At 32.9% G+C, this 17,500-nt stretch overlaps 1 protein-coding gene across 1 annotated transcript in view; it reads right to left on the bottom strand.

Annotated features, from left to right (window-relative positions):
• The window catches only part of LOC137642590 (peroxidase-like), a 170,493-nt gene that overhangs the window by 93,358 nt on the left and 59,635 nt on the right, over positions 1 to 17,500 (bottom strand). The gene's annotated exons all lie outside the window — the stretch shown is intronic.

Genomic DNA, 17,500 nt, shown 5'->3' with positions numbered 1-17,500 from the left:
TATATATATATATATATATATATATATGTATATATATATATATATATATATATATATATATATATACATATATATATATATATATATATACATATATATATGTATATATACATATTTATATGTATATATACATATATATATGTATATATATATACATATAAATATGTATATGTATGTATATATATATATGTATATATATGTATACTCCCACATATTATATATACACTGTATATACATATGTGTAATTATATATGCATATATATTTATGTATATATACATACATATATATATATATATATATATATATATATATATATATATATATATATATTCATATATATATATATATATATATATATATATACATAGATATATATTATATATATATACATATATATACATTATATATATATATATATATATATATATATACACATATGTCAGCTTCTTCAATGTAAGCTAAGCTACAAACCTCCACAAATTACAGTCATCCAAGCATCTGTTAATTTTTAAGACGAACATTGACGAAAATATTTGTGAGTAATTATGACAGTACTATTTTTATGTAACGTTAATATCTCTTTATGTAATGATATCAATCAAGAAATGACCATGTTAATTTGAAAAGTGGGAAATAGCAGCATATCCTCTCGAGATAGTATTTCGACGACAAAGGTATATTGGATATTTTCTGATATTTAATGGAGAGAGATTTTCTTTATCAGAAACAAATGAAGATGTCGTACTGATTATGTAAATCCTTTTAGTTGCAGGAAAACGCTTTCCAATCTGTCTGGGTAAGCATTATTCATCCATGTCCTTAAAATACATTAAAAGGAAGCCAAGGGCAGTGCCTGTTAACTTAGGAGGGAAAGTGAGAAATCCATAGCTTAATATTCATTATTCATGATGCATAAGTAAATGGTAACGCCTTTCCACGTCCCATGTCATTAACGCTATTTTCTGATACTGTTCAAAGAGAGCACAATGGTTGGATGGATTTCATTTTTCTATAATTTTTTTTTTTTTTAACAATTTCAAGCTATGATTTCTTACCGACCTAGTTGATTTTACTTTGTTTATTGAATTTGGGCCAAATAGCTCAAAAATGGGTAAGAGGAGGCCACTTAACGCAAAGGTGTAACTAGGGAATTGCCTCACAGCTGCATTTTGAATTGGGTTTTACTTAAAAGAGACTAAAAGATGAAAGGGATAAATAGGGTAAAGAGCAAAAACTCTTTTAGTGATGCCTAAAGTGGTCTCTTAAAGGCGGCGCACCTCGTCGGGATGTTTATTGGCGATTTCATTTGAAGGATCCACCTTTCTGCAGCATTTACTTAATGAGAGCTACTTGCTTTAGAATATATCATTTAGAATGATTTTCATGATAAATATTTCTTAGACTGTAAAATTTTCTCAGCTTCACCTTACTTATAAGTATAGCTAAAGCGAGTACAAACAAGCTAACCTACTTTCGTAACATTGAAACACTATGTTTTAATAGATTAATACTTGTTCTCTAAATTTACCTTTCCAAGATTGCAAATGAAATTAACTTGCGACACAAGTTTAATAAGATTACAAACCAGTCTTTTTCTTTTTTATAAGACAAGTACTTTTATGTCTCCCCACCACACTTTATATATGTATTTATTGAATCTCTTGTGCGTGTATGTGCATATCCACCTCAATATTTAGCCGCCATTTTTGACGGGTCGCGTACAGTAGTCGATGATAAATAGTAAATTACTTTAATGTTTTCTTGACTTAAATCCTTCCTTCTCCACCACTCCCGCTGGCCTTATGGACACCACTCAATCATTAACCAAAATAGCGTTGCTTAACTTCAGTGATCAAATAACATGAGGTACAGCTTAAGTGTTAATACAGATAGCAAACTCTGGTACAGCCTATAAGGCATTACCGTTATTGCGGCCATTTCGTTTCCAGACGAACTATTTGCAACAGAATATGACCAAGGCCACCTACTCACAACTGTGTGTCACTTATGCAACTATGGTCAGGTCAGTGAATGGTTGTTGAATAACCGCTAATGAACAGCGGCTGCCGTCGGCATTTAAGCCCCTTGATCTTCTGTGGCGGCAAAAGAATGAGGCCAGGAACTCCAGAACAAAATATTTGCCCCCTAAAGGAAAGGATAAAATTAGAACTTCAAGGTTTTCAGTCAAAATACGTAACGATGTATGCATCTAAGTATTTTCTTATATGTGAACTTACCCTATGAAATTACATACACACACACGTATATATATATATATATATATGCATATATATATATGTATACATATATATATATATATATATATATATATATGTATATATATATATAGCTCGATATATATACATATATATATATATATATATATATATATACATATGTATATATATATATAGCTCGATATATATACAGTATATATATATATATATATATATGCATATAAATATCTGTATATATATAACATATGTATATATACTGCATATATATAATGTATATATATACATATATATATATATATATATATATATATATATATATATATATGTTTATACATACATGTATATAACTGCACATGTTTATACATATAAACAGTATGTCTATGTACAAATAAATGTACAAATATCAATAAACTAAGTATATACTTGCCATGTTACATGCAAACCAAGGACGGGTACTGCACTAGCATAATAATTAATACAAAATCCCACATTTGAAAGAACACGTTTGATATAAACGAGAACTTGATTCGTTCTAATGGCACAATGACTACCCATCATTAGGAATTCAATAATGATGGTACTGACAGTGTCTTTCGTGTCTTTTCCTTTTCCTTATAGGTCAATGTCAGTCAATTTCAGGGTTATTCTTTCCCGTCATTACTGGGCTGAGATGCCATTTTACTTATTTAATCTCATTGTTTCGGTCTTCTTTATTATGAGTCGTGTTATAGTGTAAGTAGTTAATATTATTGTTACAATAATCATTGACGGATAACAACAGATGTAAAAGAAACAAGTCAGTGCGATGGTGATGTGCCAAAAAATTTCATGTTTACATGAAAATTCCGTGAATATTTGAGGGGTATGTGAATTGTTTTCTAAAAACTTGCTGCAAGAATTCATAGCTGAAATTCATAGTGAACAACAGGTGTGATGATAAAAACATTATGCCAAATTTCGCTAAAATAGCATATTTGAAAAGTAAGATAACTTGTATTTTTAATTCTTTGAATGGCCAAACTAATAATTAACCTTGAAACACAATTTCATTATTGTAAAATAATAAGAAAAATATACAATCTGCTTATATGTTGTTTTAAATAAGCATAGAATTTGTATGATATACTGTACATCTGAAGTATTTATTTTATCACTTGGAAAATCTAAGCGTTGAAATCGGCATTTATTTTTCTGTAAAACTCTTTCACAAATCTTGCAACTTTAGATCCTTCAAAGGCCAACCAATTTTCTTTATTTCTGCTTAGTAAAACCAAACTTTCTCGAGCACAGAGTGCAACGCCCTGATATCATAAATATAGAGACCTACTAATACATATTGTAGTAAAATCTGAAATTCTTCCGTGAAGATATCTTTGATTCGCTATTTGGGTCATCAAGGATTCTTCCATGTCCCCCTTTCTACTTTTACAATATATTTCCCGTTTTCATGACTAATAATTCTAAAGCAATTTCTTTCATGTAACAACTCGCAAAGACTGCCATTTTGATAAGCAAACGCATGTCATATTGTCTAAAAATTTTGACTTTTCCTTCTCGTATTCCAGTCATTTACAGAAGAAATTCTGACGAGTAGCGTAACAGATGGTGTCTTATTAGCGAATAATAAGGTTCACGAGTACATTATTAAGTTTCTGATCAATAAATCAAACTGAGTTCGTTACCTATGGTACATTTATTTAAAATAGAGCTCGTAATGAATCCCGATGATCTCTGCATGGCCAGACTGTACGAAAGGTGCAAAGAGTTCAAAGTTTAATGCTGTAAATTGCCTGTCTTTCAAAACCTCTGTCCTGATACTCAATTTTCTGACAAATTACAGTGTTTCTCTTTGCCATGGTTTCCGGACAAATTGTTACCCTGCTTTCGTTCGGGTGGTTCTTCACAGTAATTAACAAGTCGTTTTCTGTCACAGGGGTGAGTGTCAGGTTAGCATGTCACAAGGTCAGAGTCAAGTTGGAGGTTTGACAAGGTTACCGGCGTGGGTGTGTTGGTTCCCTTTTCAATTGCCAAGGCAAATCGATAGTATGTGGAACGGACTATTTGGAATTGTTGAAATATTTGTATATGGCTATATAAATATCATCATAATTCCAATTATTTATAAAATAAAAACAGAAATGTAATCAGAAAGTACCTTAAGAAGTTAAGGCACCAATTAATATATCCGTACACAAGAACAAGTGCATGGGGAATCTCATCAACAGTTTAGACCATCTTTCCAAACAAACACTTTATCCAAATTAATTACTCAACGCTTTATAACCAAGAACTTTCGCTTTCCACAGACTTGTAAGCGTAGCAATAGTGTTTTTTTTTATTACTCCCTGCGCTACTTTAATTCTTAATCGTTGAACATAGACATAATGATACACTTTGGTACTAAATTTTGTCTTGCAAAGAGAAAAATAGTATCTTTTTACTTGGTGATATTTATAGTAGTCCTACTTATTCACTAACTATGTCTTAGTATAGTTACACTGAGGTTTACCGCTGCTTTCCCAATTTACTCATGTTTGTGAAGGCAACAAGTCACACGCAAGACATCAGTAAATAGAAGCGAGTGATGAATACTGTCATGATTATTGTCATTATCAATGAGTATTATTGATATATATGTATATATATATATATATATATATATATATATATATATATATGTATTCATTAAAGATTAGAATGGGGAAAAGGCATACAACATGGCTATACCAGGGGAAGCGTGAAATCAGACAATAAAGAGAAAAAAATGACAATCTACAAATTGGCACAAACAAGCTACCACGCATCGAGAAAAAAAAAACTACTAATGACGTTTTCTGAAAGGAAGAGAAAGTGATGTAAGAGACAGTAGAACATATGTCGTCGCAGAAACCATTCAGTCATCAAGACAATATTTCATAAAGACAATATTTTTTTCCTGGACTTGTACCCCAATATGCACCATCATCATCATCATCATCATCATCATCATCATCATCCCCACTTCCTTTCCTTTCCATCGTCTATGGGCTAAGGTCCCCCGGCAGAGGGGAAGGGGAGCAGGTGATGACCTATTTGCGGAGTCCTTCCACTTCCTGTCATGTTGACTACAGACACCATAACATTTATGTAAGAATTACCGAACAATTGCTGCTGGTAATTCATTTCGCATATTTGTTTTGAGCAGTTAATTGAGCCATGACATTTCAGTCGACGGTGATTAGATTGAAGTCAGGGCGGAAAAGGACGACATTCATCAGTGTATATATATATATATATATATATATATATATATGTATATATATACATATATATATATATATATATATATATGAGAGAGAGAGAGAGAGAGAGAGAGAGAGATGAGAGAGAGAGAGAGAGAGAGAGAGAGAGAGAGCTTTCAAATGCTGGAAGAGGACGGATGAATAGATTTTGTAGTCCACATCCTTTAATCACGCAAGGCCGCCAAGGTCACTTAGATGTGCTCGATCGACAGCTCTGAGTCACGACCTGAGGTCATGTCTGACATGATGGAAAAGGAATTCGTCAGTGACCTTGATTCAAACACTGATATCAGCTAGGAGAGATGTTTGATTCTACATTTATTACGGATGGGTTTTGTAAAATTAAGAACGATGTGGCTCTTGCTACATAAGATCATAACGATAGTTTATGAATATTCATTTTCTATTCGTTATTCTTAGTTGTCAATTCTCCACATTTTTTCAACCAATTATTAGGGGACATTAAAAAGACTGAATGCGTTTTCTATTTTTTTAACTGCGACGTAATATGTAAATAATTCAACAAAACTTGAAGAGTATTTCATTGCATATGCCATCGCTCAAATATGAAAGTGAATAATTGCGGTTTACCTTAAGCCAGCCAGCATCCACAAAACGTTCATTTCTAGTGTTACAGACAGACACACAGACAGACAGGCCTACAGGCAACACAAAAATACTCTATTTGCGAAGGTCACCTCAGCTACGTCGCGGTTCACGGCAGTTTCCTGCGGTCTTGGTGGCAGTCCTCCACGACCACTCCCTCTACATTAAAGTTTTGAGATACGATTGCCGAACTGTGGTCGTCTCATTACGTTATGAGCCTTTTCCTTGCAACGTTGCTGTCTTGTTCGTGACGATAAAGAATTAGGCAATTGCAAATATGAAAACCTAGAATGTAATGCGAATTAACGTAACACACAACAAGATAAAGTCGGCAAACATAATTACTACATGGTAATAGATCTGTCTCCTGTAAGCCAAATAGTGATTGCTCCCAAGAATTTTGCAGGACCATGCTGGTTTAGATTACTGCTTCGATTCTGCATATCTAGACTTATGGTTTATGGAATTTATTCCACATAGCCCAGTTCTGGGGATGGGAAAGACATTGAGCGCCGTCCATACATTACAATATGAAGAAAAGTTGCAAGAAGTCAGACAGCGATCTAGATTGAAGAAATTAGGGGAAAACAGAGGATAAGGAGGATAAGTAATGGATTGAGAGCGGGTACCTTTACACGACAAATGGACGCATAGAAGACCCATTTGTAGTACCCATAGTGACGGCACATACTGTAGTAACGCTCTACGGGACTCAAGATATTGGAACTTTGAACGTAGTTGAGGATATAAATCTTTCATGACTGAATTGACGCGGGCCGCGCGCTGGCCAATAAACTTCATTTCATAATAGTAAAACGTAAGGAAAATTTCATTTAACAATAACAGTAACGAGTTGAACAATTTCCAAGCCCCTCTCAATGGCAAAAGAAAAAAATATAATAAAATAAAAACACAACTAATAAACATAAGTACCCGATATTTCCAAGGTAGTTATTGTCAAAACGAAAACCTTTCACCTGTAAGTGCTGGATGAAATATTCCCATCGTGGATTTCCGTTTGCAACATTGCTACAAATCTCACCTCGGAACTAGCAGAGGTGGTTATGGGAGGTGTTGCCCCAATTTCTTTGCAGCTCGCACGAGACACCCTACTGAAGCGTGTTTGGACAAGCGAAAGTAGAAGGTAATGCAAACAGCCACCTATGTACACACGATACGTGGATTGATGAACTGGTAACTCTGTTTGCTCGGAGAATGGTCGCTGGAAGTTTGAAGACGTCATTAGGCAAAAATTAAAGCCGTTTACTGTGTACACCTTTGACCCAAACCACATCTTTCACAAATGTAATGGCGTGCTGAGCAGCTAATAAATATCGTAAGTTGTAATGCATTTATGTATACGAAAGATGTTATTTTACATACCTAAAATGTATCCGTGTGCCTATTCTTTTACGTAATACAGTCAACCCAACTTACTTGCACACTCGAATAAATGTGTATGCGTAAATGCAAGAGCGCAACGGTAAATGAGCTAAACGAACACGTGTAACAAATACTGAAAACATCTAAAATGGAAAAGGTTGGGTAACATAGAAACGATGTTGCAACGCGCTAAACATTGGGCGCATATATATATATATATATATATATATACAGTATATATATGTATATGTATATATATGTATATATATATATGTATATGTATATATATATATATATATATATTTATATATATATATATATATATATATATATATATGTTTGTATATCATCAGCCGTTACTGGTCCACTGGAGAACAAAGGCCTCAATCATATTCTTCCACTTGAACCTGCTTATGGTCTTTCTATGCCAGTCCACACCCACAAACTTTCTTAGTCCTTCTCGTTGTATGTCCTGTCCATGTCCATTTCTTTTTCTTACATGCTGTTAGAAAAACCTCTACTTTACTTTGCTCTCATATCCATAATGCTCTGTTTCTGTCTCTTAGTGTTATTTCCATCATTATTCTTTCCATATCTCTCTCAATTTTACCTAGCTTATGTTCTAAGGCTCCAGGTTTCTGATGCATAACTTAAAATTGGTAGGACAATCTGATTAAATAATTTTCTCTTTAGAGTTAGTGGCATTTTAATATATATATATATATATATATATATATGTATGTATACGTATATATATAAATATATATATATATATATATATATATATATATATATATATATATATATAACTTGTGTATGTGCACGTAATGTGAAACAACATTCTGCCAATTTTCAAGTATAACAATTTCATCATGCTTAACATTATCACTCAACATTTCAATAGTCAACCAGCCGATAAATAAGTTATGGTCAAAATTTTACATATATTCACGCAAGCTCTGAATACGCTTTGCAATATTTATAATTGAATATAACTAGATTTTACAAATACTACCAGCAACTAAATTGCGAATCCGTCAAAGTCAGAGAGCCATATCAGTAAACTTAATTTTCACTTTTACAATTGTGATGTTGCTTTCGTTATAACCTATTACTATTTTTGTCATTATCATAAATAAGAAGAGATACATCCTGTACACAATGTATCCAATGCATACTACTCGGGTGCACATTTGGTTAAGTTCATAAATGTACCGCATGGCTTTTTCTAAAACTAATCCATATATATATATATATATATATATATACATATATATATATACATACATATATATATATATATATATATATGTATATAGATATGTACATATATATATATATATGTATATATATATATATATATATATATATATATATGTATGTTATTGATAGATTGTCTGGTCTGATTTCAAAATGTCTGTTGTTTTATATAATCATTCACTGCCTAAACAGTTAATGCATTAGAATTCTAAATTTTTGGTGAGAGAGAGAGAGAGAGAGAGAGAGAGAGAGAGAGAGAGAGAGAGAGAGAGAGGAGTAATTCCAATAGGTAGACAAGTGGAAGCAATCAAGTCATTGGCCAGATGGGATGGCCATAAGCGTGAAAAGATTGGCTTTTGGACTATTTATAGAGAGTGAGAGTATCTTTTGTCCCTCGAAAGTAAAAGTGGCGGTTTCACCGAACACACCCACATGTGTCTTTTCCAATAACACTTAAAAAATCGCCCAGCTGTAACTCAAACTTTTGTGGTTTCGGAAAAAAATGAACTCCAAATATTTTGGTGTATTTATAGAAATTAATTCGGCGATAAGATACTTTCTTGTGATCAGTTGCTATTTTCTGTGGACTGTCCATTCGTTTGCATCCTCGTCGGCTGGTAATGAAGATAAAAATTCATTCGATACATATTTGTACATACTTTTATGTTATTTATACAGGATTTCGTTCCGAAAAATTAAGCAAAACAAACTTTAGATTTCACAATATCAATAGTTTTAAGTAATTATGAAAAAAAGGTAATAAAATGTTCTTATCATCATCATATGAGGAATTAGTTGCATCTCATTATATTGAATTGTTTGCGTATACATCATTATATGGCAGGACTTGAAAATTTGGTAACTTTCTATTATTCACGCATGATTAATGATATTTCTATCAAGCTATTTATCTACACACACACACACACACACACACACCTATATATATATATATATATATATATATATATATATATATGTGTGTGTGTGTGTGTGTGTGTATGTCTGTGTTCCATATAGTACATAAATTATAGTAAAAAAAATTGCAGGATGCTAATTTTAGCACCTAACCCCGCACCACTTTATATATTTTCAATATTGACGCTGAAAATATCAGCTGTTTCCTACTAAAACATTTCGACCAACATTGAGAATCTCGAAGGTCTTCTTTATGTTACAGACCAAGAATCAACTACTCCTTTTCCTTCTATGTTTACTTTTAATTCAACACTTCTCGACCATGAGATGATAAAAAAAATGAACACGGAAGTATTCCGCAAGAGTAGTCCTATTTATGTAAAACATTGCTGATATTTTTCGAATTTGAAACTTAGATAACTCAATAAATCTTCATTCTAATTTTCTTCTTATTTTGTTTTATTTGAGTCTGGGCTATAAATGTGCATTCCTTTAGAGATAAATGTAAAATGAAAAATTTTACGATGCGTCTGATATGCCTTCTAAACTGGGCCTCATTAAATTGTCTTCCAATTTCCCTTTTCTTCTTCTTTTCGAAAAATTCACCAAGGCTGTAACGGAGCACCATTCACAAATAATGGATTTTTTTTTTTTTTTAACGAAGAGAAATAATTTGAGGAAGATGGCTTCCCTAACCGTCGTACGTGAGGTTAATCTTAATTGTTTTATAGACAGTGGAAGTAAAAGATACTCAGAGAGAGAGAGAGAGAGAGAGAGAGAGAGAGAGAGAGAGAGAGAGAGAAACCCATTAGATACCTATGAGATGAAAAGTTTACTTTAAAGTTCCATAACCTTTGAATTCCATCAAGGACGTGCGAGAAAGCTTAGTATTTTCTCTGTTTTTCTAACATTTCAACAAAAACCTCAATGGAAAATATTTACTTAACATTTGACTAAACATCAAACAAGGATCAATATAGTCTTTGCCGATGGTCTTCTCCATACCAGCATCCATAATTTATGGTTAATACTTTCCAGAATTAAAACCAAATTTTGTTTCTATCTTCCGTTTTCTGAAACTGAACGTGTAGCCTTATCACCTTTTCGTTTACACAAAGATTTAGATTTCTAAATTTGTTTGATTAATATCCCCAACGTCATTGAGGTTATACAGTGTTTTCTCATTTTCTATTGAGAGAGAGAGAGAGAGAGAGAGAGAGAGAGAGAGAGAGAGAGAGAGAGAGAGAGAGAGAGAGAAAGAGAGTGGGGGGGGGAGGCTAACACAGCCCTCGACGCAAATTAAGCTTCAATTAAGCACAAGCAAAAATATTTCAATTAACTACAAGCAAAAATTTCAATGGGGTTAATAACGGATTGTAAAAACAGTTTTCAGAGGAGAGCTAAAATATTTCAATTAACTAAAAGCAAAAATTTCAACGGGGTTAATAACAGATTGTAAAAACAGTTTTCGGAGGAGAGAAGGCGCGAGAAATTTTCTGCTTTTTAAATGTCAACCACAACTAACTCCCACGGATCAATTTTAATGTCAAGATCTCTCTGTGTCAGGGATAGGGGGAGGGGAGGGGTTTTCAGTCTCTATGGCGGTAAGTTAGGGGTTAGCAGTAGGGTGAGGACAAGGTTGAATGATCCCGATGAACAAGGGGCCTTCCTTTTCCTTTCGTTGGAGTCCTATTTCCTTCTTCCTATCTATATTTCTTTTATTAGCTTGACTTTCTCTAGATTGACAGTTGTTAATTACTCAAAGTCCTCTGATTACTTCCCTAAGTTTTACTTTGAGACAGAGAAAGAAAGATTTTTTCTTTATCAATGCACTTTATTTTAGCTTGTTGTATCAACAGCCCCAAACCTACAATGATTCATTGCTTGAGTCAACAGAGGAATTCTGGAATTTTAAGGGAAGCAACCATATTTGCTGTGAACAAAATATGTTAACAATGGCACTTGAAATCCAGGAGAGAGAGAGAGAGAGAGAGAGAGAGAGAGAGAGAGAGAGAGAGAGAGAGAGAGAGAGAGAGATAATCCATCAAATTAGTAGTTGAAGATGAACTCGAAAATCGCCAATTCTTTGTATACTCAAGAAGCGAGACACAACCAGTTATATCTACAAAAAATTAATAACTCTCTGATTATCAAACACACCTCTAATGAAACTGATGAACCTAACTAAATATGAATGAATTTATCAAAATACGTGAATGAATAATGATAAGGTTGAAGTGGAAGGTAATTTGATAATTAACAGTTTTGTTTCCTCATAAATACTGAAAGAAAAGGTGAAAAGAAAATTAAGATTTGCGTAGATGTTAATCTAAATGAATGAATAAATCAAGAAAAACGTCGATACAGATTTATTAAAAAACTAAATGAATGAAATTCTATGACATTTAAGTCAAAATAAAGGTAGAAAAGAATATGACATTAAATACCCCTCAAATAAAAATGAGCACGAATCCAAATTATAAAATGACAGAAAATAGAAAACTTAAAAGAAAAAAAAAGATGGAATTCAGGACTTTCACTGATACAAACCCAACTAGAAATAACGCAAGTAAATATAAAAACAACACTTGTGCAATTAATCATAATATGGTATACGAAGCCCTGCAGTGACATTTAGACCCTTGCCAGTATCTCCTGGCCTTGGAAAGGATACGTCTCCTGTTTTGTGTTCGAAATCTCTTCCTCCTGCTATAAACCTTGAACCTTTCCGGCACTGATTTATGTGTCTTGCGGAATTTATCTAAACAGAGGTTAACAGATTTGATGTAGAAGTTGAGATTCTCTCCATTACCTTTTTTTTTTGCTCTTTTATATCCATATATATCTATATCTATCTATCTATCTATCTATCTATCTATATATATAAGTATATATATATATATATATATATATATATGTATGTATATATATTTATACCCACACATACACACACATATATATATATATATATATATATACATATATATATATATATATATATATATATATATATATATATGTATATATATATATTTATATATAGGTGTATATATACTGTATAAATATATATATATATATATATAATATATATATATATATATATATATATACGGGGTTTTCTTATCTTGTAATTTTCATTAATTTTCGTAACATTGGGATTTGCTTAAATCATTTCTCATTCTAGTTCCCAGAAGTTCGAATTGCATTATTCCTCAAAATTTTATTGCTATTTGGGTGAATGTACAAATTTAGTTGTAAAATTTCAAAAGGTGTTATCTTGAATATTTAGTGTCATGACTATAAAACTTGCCATTTGCTCAAATATCCACCTTGCACAGGATCAAATTTTGAAATGTTAGGAGAGGGCCATGAATTGTAGACAATATTAGCATCACTTTCCATGTTGAGAGAGAGAGAGAGAGAGAGAGAGAGAGAGAGAGAGAGAGAGAGAGAGAGAGAGAGAGAGAGAGAGGCTTTCAATGTTTTCAAATCGGAGGTTATCGAGGGAGGTGGAAGATTATTTTGTGTGGTAAAAACTATGTTGAGATGAAGATAAAGAATACAAATAAACAGAATATAATGTTGCAATCATACCAGACACTGCAATGGCCATAAAAGTGTTTAAAGATTAAATTTAGCCAGTATTATTACGACACGACATCTGAACCATGCAGCCACATATCACGAGACTAAGATTAAAACTCCACCTTCTCCCATGCACGTAAATGTATACATTGTTTTAAAAATTGATATGAAGGTTTCCGAAGCGTGGAAACCCCTTATTTTCTCACAAACAAATATTAATTGTTTAATTACTTTGATCACAATATTTCAAATCTGAATCATTACGGCGTTGTTAAGTACAGTAATTATTGAAAACGAGAGTTGAAGAGGTGGAAGATTCAAGTTTTCTATTTCTAGAGAAAACTGTGCAATTTGTCAATAATGTTGAACTGTCATCGACTAATACTGATTAACGTTCAAAGGGAACGTACACACTAACACCTGTAGTTGAACTTTACCTCGATTGCAACTTTATGAGATTAGCCTACAGAGCAAAAGGAAGTAGGAGTCGAAGGATGAAAGGATCATACAAGTGGTTAGCAATGAGATCGGACACAAGTATGAAAATGAAGAATTTTTTGCTTCCCTTCTCTTTTTTTTTTTATGCTTGTCCTGCTTGAAGGAAAGAGACGGGGAGGGCTGCGGGGTGGGGGATTGAAGACGCAGGAGTGTAGCAGAGGTGAACTAGTCCCACTCATCACTTTTTTCCTTGTGCCATCGCGTCCTTGGACCAGACTAGCATGATAGGTTAATGGTGAAGAGGATTCCCTGTGCCTCATGTTCCCTTATCTTTTAACGTGTTGTTTTTCTTCTAATATTCGATGCAACATTCTTCTCCATATTATGAGAATTCATAGTAATAATTTTGCTTTCTAAGCGGTTTTGTATTCGCGTTTTTCACTACTTATTGCTATCATTAAAATTTCACGATTTAAAGGTGATAGGATTAAACGATAGATAAATTAATTTCTTCTAGTAATTTCACTATTTGGAATTTACATACGCACGTATTAACACACACATCTTGATAATGTTCGCATCAGTACAAACTTCGAGGTTTAAAAAAAAATACTGAATCTAGAAAGCACATCTTATACACACACACACACACACACACACACACACACACACACACACACATATATATATATATATATATATAGTATATATATATATATATATATAAATATAATACAGGTATATACATATACTGTATATAGATAGATAGATAAATAGATAAAAATATTAATTCATCAAGGACCATTTTACCCTTGAGGGAAGTGGGGCTAGGGGAATTCAGTCCTCTGATATATCGGAAAGATCTTCGGGATGAGGTTGCTACAGTCCTACAACCTCCCTTTTCTTGACACCAACAATTTTTGGTACCCATTTACACCTTTGTGGATTTGTTGGCAATATCTGGAATAGAACGTTTTCCCAAAGATTCACGTCCGAACCCTGAACTATTTTTGTCATCCTTTGGAGAGGGTTTAGCCTTCAGGGCACTAGGCCAATAATCAATCCGTGAGTCTCGGTAGCCATTGCTTAACTCAAGAGCCTCATCTCTGTTCACTAAATGGAATCTCAACAGATGTAACTCACAACGGAGAATCCCAAACGGAACGAGAACCAAACGAGCCAGATTAAAGCTAAGTTTCTAGTAAACAGTATAGTGATGATATTGTCACATGTTAATATTCCCAGGAATAAAGTAATCTAAAACCTTCTTTTCTTTATATATTAATCTTGCCTTGGGCTTTAGTTTTATGATTTAACTTTCATGCCGTCTATTTTTTTCTATTCTAAATGAAAACTACATTAAATATCTTCAAGAACTACATTGTTTAAAAGTGTTGCTAATTGCACCTGTCTCTCTAAACATTATAAGTTCCTCAATGGAATAGATATTTCTAAATTTGCAGTCTGTTTCTGTCTGCAGTGTATGGACTGGTACCATCAGTAACTTCACCATGAAGTCTCCTCATACGACACAAAGTCTGCATTTTTTTTCTTCTACCCTTTCCTTAACTTACTACTCCACAACTTCACCACAAAAGAAAAAAAAATCTTAAAGTTCACTACCACAGACTTTACTCACACATACCTTTTCAGCTGAACAGCCACTCACTGTGGTATTTACTGTCATACTAACTTTCATTAATTCTATTTTAATGCAATTTTCTGATAAGGATTTACCGCTTCTCTCATCCATTCCTTAAGGATATTCGTTTGATAGAGACATTAAATTTCCTTTGAATACTCATAGTATTACTATATATAAACTTTATATATAAATATACATACATACATACATACATACATACACACACACACACACACACACACACACACATATATATATATATATATATATATATATATATATATATAGATATATATATATATAAATATTGTGTTGTAACTGTGTATGGGTGTTTTTGCAATCTTTATAGATTTACATAACAATCTTTTTTTCCCAGTTAAACACAACTGGGTTTAAGCACTTCCCCCGGATATTGTTAATCAATACTTTTGACTTTTTGTCGCAAAGTAATTAAAACAAAGAAGCGGAAGAGAAAGGAAAACGCTAAAGTGATTACCGTTAGTTCCTACTTAAGCAGGAGAAAGCTCTGACAGATACCCAACTAGAATAACAAAAAACAAACATTATATACTAATTAGGTTTAAAATTTCCCGCAATTATTACAATAGACAGCAAACCATGTTAGGAGAATGGAAATCGACCAAGATGATTTAAATATTATATATGGAAATAAAATCAAAGACAAGAGAAGATGAAGCGAGCCACACAAAGTAAAATATGTCCGTCTGCAAGTAATGTATAACATCTGTGCACAGGAATTTTCTTTACATATGCCAATGTTTACATACTGATTTACAATAAACATCAAGAGAAAAGCGGGATATTTGAAATATTTTTTTTCTATAACAACCAGATGTTTCCACTCTAGTTGAAAGATGTCAATATTGGAGATGACTCGCTTGTCTGCCATGACTTTCTTTCAGTATTCTGCTGTAACTTTTAATAAACGCCTTTTATCGTGTGGTCATTTAAAGAAACGCATAAAAATCTGAGCGAATTCTCTCCCCCCCCCCCTCCATCTTTCATAATGGTCACACTTCAAATGCGAGAGAAATCTGTATTGAATTCATCACGAGGTTTCTTTAACTTGATTTCTCTTACCAATTCTATTCTTTGCCTCTGGTTATAAACAAACTACTCCCAAATCTATCTTCACTTAGGCAGCAATATTTTATAATTCCTGGCCCCTGGCCATCCATGTCACTTGACAATGGTCATTTCAATAGACGTCAATAATGACGGTCACATTCGGCTGTCATCCGGTTCCGGGGGGTTGGAAAATTATTTCTATTCATACCATCTCCCCATAAGTTCGTTGAAAAAAAAAAGGCACAAAAGAAATTGGTTCATGTTTCTTACGTGAAAGTCTTTACTCAGTGAAAAAAAAAAAATCAATTTGCTGAAAAGTTCAGAGGTTATGGTATTTTATTTGGGGGTATTTGAACGCTCTCTCTCTCTCTCTCTCTCTCTCTCTCTCTCTCTCTCTCCTCTCCTCTCTCTCTCTCTCTCTCTCTCTTTTAGACCGCCATATATATAATTACAATACATTTGTTTGACATTTTGTCCTCGGTCTTCAATTACATAATCTACAAACTTAACGACTCGATTCTTTTCTACACTTCCCCTTTTGCCAGTGTATCCTTCTTTCTACTCTGATCAAATTCGGCTGTGAACGAATGAGTATTCTAAATATTTCATATACTGTCTATAATTTTATATCTTACAGCATACTAATAGTCTCTTTTCCTCTTTCGTTCTTGACAGTTTACGGATATAAAAGTCTGGCGCCCATCAAAATATTTACCACATAAAGTAATGGATGGTAAAGGTTCTTCAATAACAAATTGTAATGAAATAAAATGAGCAAGAGTAAAAGTAATATCCGAGAGAAATTTGTCAGTATCCGGGATCCCCAATGACTAAGAGAAGTGAATCAAGCAAAGTCAATATTATTTCAAGGAACCCTTTGAATAGAGCAGCTGCGTATATTCTGAAAGCAATGTATATCTTTCCATTGTATGTCGCTTTCGTCTTCTGTTTGATATGACATTCTATTTCATACCTGAAATAATATTCAATATATCTTTCAGATTATGGTTTTCTCTTCTTTGTAAGTCGACGCTACACAAATCTCTGCTGCGATTTA

This window comes from Palaemon carinicauda, chromosome 6 (genome assembly GCF_036898095.1).
Source record: "Palaemon carinicauda isolate YSFRI2023 chromosome 6, ASM3689809v2, whole genome shotgun sequence".
NCBI lineage: Eukaryota > Metazoa > Arthropoda > Malacostraca > Decapoda > Palaemonidae > Palaemon > Palaemon carinicauda.
This window is presented reverse-complemented; position numbering and strand designations above follow the sequence as displayed.